Source organism: Lactuca serriola, chromosome 6, assembly GCF_051521515.1.
Source record: "Lactuca serriola cultivar US96UC23 chromosome 6, Lser_US96UC23_V15, whole genome shotgun sequence".
NCBI classification, from domain to species: Eukaryota; Viridiplantae; Streptophyta; class Magnoliopsida; order Asterales; family Asteraceae; genus Lactuca; species Lactuca serriola.
Genome location: NC_136413.1, coordinates 52,846,422 through 52,851,648, shown reverse-complemented (window position 1 = coordinate 52,851,648; position 5,227 = coordinate 52,846,422). Strand labels below are relative to the sequence as shown.

General features: G+C 35.6%; 1 pseudogene; it reads left to right on the top strand.

Annotated features, from left to right (window-relative positions):
- The first annotated feature begins 324 nt into the window (after nt 1-324).
- On the top strand, nt 325-1,160 carry LOC145058448 (uncharacterized; annotated as a pseudogene).
- The last annotated feature ends 4,067 nt before the right edge of the window (nt 1,161-5,227 follow it).

The following is a 5,227-nucleotide window of genomic DNA, read 5'->3' as shown; positions in this document are numbered from 1 at the left end:
TAAATTTATTAGACCTCTTCATTAATGTGATTTTATTTTAAATTTTAAATTTTAAATTATTGTTTTCATTAATTCACAAATAAAAAATATCTAATATATATTAAAAATTAATTTTATATATTTATTTGAATCAATGATTATAATTTCACATAACTAATAAAAATATCTTTTAAATTAATAATTTATTTAAAATAATTTATTAATAATTTTGAGTTTTTACTGTAATTTTATAATCGTGGTTCCCACGGGTTATAAACTAGTTAATTTATAAAAATTATAAAAACCATTTAAGTATAATTTGGAGTTATGATGATAAAATAATGAATTTTAAGTTCTATCCAAACACCAAAAGTATAACTTATCCAAATCATAACAACCTCGATTTTGTTGTTAATAATCAACGAAGCTTCACAGTCAAGGTACATCACAAACTCTCAAATGTTTCAATCCTCTATATTTTCCCCTCCCTGCCCCCTATTCTTCATCGTCAACAATGGCAACAAATTTCCTGTACTCCGACAGCCTGACCATTGCCGGAATCTCCTTATTCACCGCCATTGTCTGCGAAGCCATCTCATGGCTCTTGATCTACCGCCGCACCTCTTACAAATCCCTCAAGTCCACCATCGATAAAGCCTCCAAGAAACTCGAAACAATGAAAACGACTCCAACAACTCTAAAAAAATCCAAAGCGAAAAAGATCAACCGGGTCGAAACCTCCCTGAAAGATTCCAGCAGAGATTTATCCATCTCCAAATTCAAATCTGGCGCCGTCGTTGCACTGGTTCTGGCTGTTGTCTTTGGGGTTATGAACAGTCTGTATGAAGGAAAAGCAGTCGGAAAGTTGCCATTTGTGCCAGTGAGTATTGTCCAGAAGATGAGTCATAGAGGTTTACGGGGAGACGATCCGACGGATTGTTCAATGGCGTTTCTGTATTTCTTGTGTTCGATGAGTATCAGGACGAATTTGCAGAAGTTTCTGGGGTTTTCTCCGCCTCGTGGAGCCGCCGGCCCCGGTTTGTTTCAGGTTCCTGATGCCTCCGACACCAATCAATGAAGATTTTTCCAAGATTGTTTTGCTTCTTTAGAATTGGGATAAAACGCAAATAGAATTACGAATTTTCATGAATCACATTGTCGATCTTTTCAATTTGAGATTATACTGGACGTCTCACTAATTATTTTCATTATTTTTCTTGCTTTATGCATGCAATTGGTTAACGAACGTATTAATCTTCAACCATCTTTTCTCATTGTAGCAAGATCGCATTATTAATCTTGAGGATTATGTGTAATTCTTATGACCTGTAGCTCATTAATTTGTTCCGATTGGCAGAATATTGGATTCTTTTAGATGTCATTATAATACAGAAATAATCATAATTAAGCTCTTTTTGATGATGATTACTACCATGCAACGTAAATTTATGTAAACATGTTATATATATGATGGCGTGTTTCGTTATATTGTAGATTAGTATTGCTAGCCGATAAATATTCATCCAACGTATATTCCAACTAAATTTTTAGTATTTAGTTATCACCTTGTTTTTATAAATTTTAATTAAATTTTTTGAACGAAAAACTTATTCAAAAACTAGCAAAATATGTCCGCTTGTGAATAAGCGGATCAATATTTTTTTATATGTTACTAGTTAATGTGGCATAATTTTTAATGAATTTTTTTGAACGAAAAAATTATTCAAACACTAGCAAAATATGTTGGCTTGTGAATAAGTGGATCAATATTTATTTTTTCTTTTGAAACGACAATAAGATTAAACGATAGCAAGTAGCACCAAACAAATTACAGTGGGGTCTTAGCAATACTCGGTTTAATCAGCCGTTAATAAACCTTCTACACATCTAGCATTTAACCAATTAAAAGACGTCAATTAAATGTTATCATAGGCTGTAAGGAGTGTTCCATAACATATTTATTAAAAAAAAATTAGGACATCATTTCCATTACATTCTTACTAATACTATACATAAGTCCGTCCAGTGTACTCTCAACGGAGAGCCTTCGTTGCCACCTGAAACCACCACAACGGGCGTACACACCACCTCATCTGCTCCGTTGTACAACGATCATAGTCACTCGTTGTCCCGACCAAAAACCACCACGACCAGGTCTTCTTCTTCTATCTTCCTCTCTCTTCTTCTCTCTCATACGGGTATCTCTCTTCGTCGTGGAGAGTATATCAGGTTCAAAGTGAAAGGAATGTGGATGGAGATGGTGGTGACGTGGAGGTGGGTGTAAATCATGGTCGTTGCCGGTATAACAGATGGTCTAAGGAGTGGTCCATAATAACTCTACTTAGGAAATATTAACCACTCCGCATCATTAAATAATTTTATTTTATTTATTCATTTAAATACTCAATTTTAATAAAAATACATGATTTTTAAAAGAAAACTAAAATTCCATTAAACCAAATTAAAAGTACATTACTAAAAGTGAAAATAATAATTACACTTAAAAAATATAAAATTAAAAAAAATGTTATGTTTAAATTAAAAATTACATTAAAAACTAAAATTCATAAATCCTTATATTTGTCTTTCATCTTGCGTTGGAGCTTTGTTGAAAAGTTCGAGTTGATCGAACGGAATATCAGATAAGGCGGCGTGTTTATCATTTTCGATTCGTTGACTGCGGTTTTGTACTCTAACATTTTTTTAAGAAAGTCAAGATGATCATCAATTTTTTTCTAAAGCATTTGAACGGAATTTGGTTCCGATTCAATGGATTTTTTACCTTTGTCCCTTTTCGATGAAGATGGCATATTTTTCGCCTTGTCTCTTCCCATTGGGCGTCGTAAGGTGACCTTTTTCAGCTCGTCCTTATCATCATCATCTTCATTGAGGTCAATTCCCAAGTTGTGACATCCCTAATTTCACGGTCAGAAAATACTGATTTGTTTATACTTATTTAAAAGCAGAGTATCATTTTTGAAGAATAATATTGCGGAATTTGTTCCCAAAAACATGATAATGATATTATCAAAGCATTTCCAAATAAATGGATTTTATTTATATTAAAACATTGAAATGTCATTGTCAATACATAAACATAAGCATAACGAAATATTACAAGTCTTGCAGTAATTAAACTAGTGGTCTAATACTCCTTGAATCTCTCAGCAGAATGTATCTTTAATATTGCTACTTGTGATACAATAAACTGAGTGGGTCAGATTGGGAAACCTGGTAAGTACATAGGGATTTCAATCTCACAATGCTATGTGTGTGTGTGTGTGTGTGTATATATATATATATATATATATATATATATATATTAGAACTCGCAAGATACAATTTCACCTCATATAAGCAATTTACCCCACACCGTCAATCCTTACAACGACACGATCCATACTTTCAAATCTAAAATGAGTGGATTTACCTAATCTATACTCTCGGATCAAGTATGAACGACTATGTCTAATCCATGCTCTCGGATCAAAGACAAATGACTATGCCCACTCCATACTCTCGAACTAGGAACGAATGACAATGTCTAATCCATGTTTTAGGATTATCGACAAATGACTATGCCTAATTCATACTCTTGGACTAAGGACGAATGAATATGTCTAATCCATGCTCTCGTATAAATGAAAAATGAATATGCACACTCCATACGCTCGGACTAGGGACGAATGACTATGTCTAATCCATGCTCTCGGATCAATGACAAGTGACTATGCCCAATCCATACTCTCGGACTAAGGACGAATGACTATGTCTAATCTATGCTCTCAAATCAAAGATAAATGTTAAAGCTCTAGCCCATATGTATATCTCACCCGTACTCTTAAGGAGATACTACCTGATATTCATCTTAATTCATTTAGGTCTATTTTGTAATTCCTAAATTATCATATATTATCATATATGTTCTTAACAAGTATTCCATACAATATCAAATATCTCACAAATAAACTCTTTAACATATATTTAATACTTTAATTAATACTTGTATTAAAATCATGTTCATGAAAGGGACCATGCACTCACTTGTTAAAGTGATGACTCGAAACTCGGACAACGCTTCGCTCCTATCAACTGTCTTTTCATTTGACGTAACTGAAACATCCCAAAAACACAGTCTGAAAATTTCGTTTAATTTAATAATAAAAACCATAGTCGATAAACCTCATATAAAAATCATAAGCAATGTATCTCAAAATATTATAACAACTGTCAAGTATATCAGAGTATAAACGTCCCATGTTGAACAAATGGTGTGTGCACTGTAATCTTCCCGAGCTCCTCTTTTGAAAACTGAGTACCTGAAACCAAAACTGAAAACTATAAGCACAAAGCTTAATGAGCTTCCCCAAACTACCACATACCATACAATAACATATAAAGCACATACTGGGCCTTGCCCACTGCATCGGACCGAAGTCCGGAACTGACTAGGGCCTTGCCCACTGCATCAGACCGAAGTCCGGAACTAACTAGGGCCTTGCCCTCTGCATCAAACCGAAGTTCGGAACTGAATAGGGTCTTGCCTACTGCATCGGACCATAGTCCGGAACTAACTAGGGCCTTGCCCACTGCATCGGACCGATGTCCGGAACTGACTAGGGCCTTGCCCACTACATCGGACCGAAGTCCGGAACTGACTAAACATAGCATAACATATAACAATAACATATATTCTACATACTATATCGGACCGCAGTCTGGAACACATAATGCATAGACATGCCTGAATCACAAAGACATCAAGCATACTGAACTACTTCTCAGGACCACCCCAACATCGGACCGCAGTCCGAAACTACTGCTATCTAAACGGGCTGACATTGTGGCTGTATACTCGTTCCTACTGGAAGGAAAACTCACCTGACATGCTGAAGTCCTGCTGATAAAACCATAGTTGTTGGATGACAGATTCCCGAGCTATCAATATCAAAATAACACCCAATTAATAATTGGGTCCCAACACATATACCCATATGTTCATGCTTGGGGTAAAAGACAACTTTACCTCTATCTTAGCTTGACTCAAGCTCAACAATGGGGACTAGGGTTTACAGAGAAATGCTCTAGAGGTGTTGGAGGCTGGGGTGGGAGGCTATAATGACGCTTAAATAGGGTACAAACCCTAGGATTTAGGGTTTCATCCAGACTGGTGGACTCGCCGAGTTCGGGATACGAACTCGCCAAGTCGCCCACTAAAGACGCGCGCAGATCCCGTCCGAACTTGACG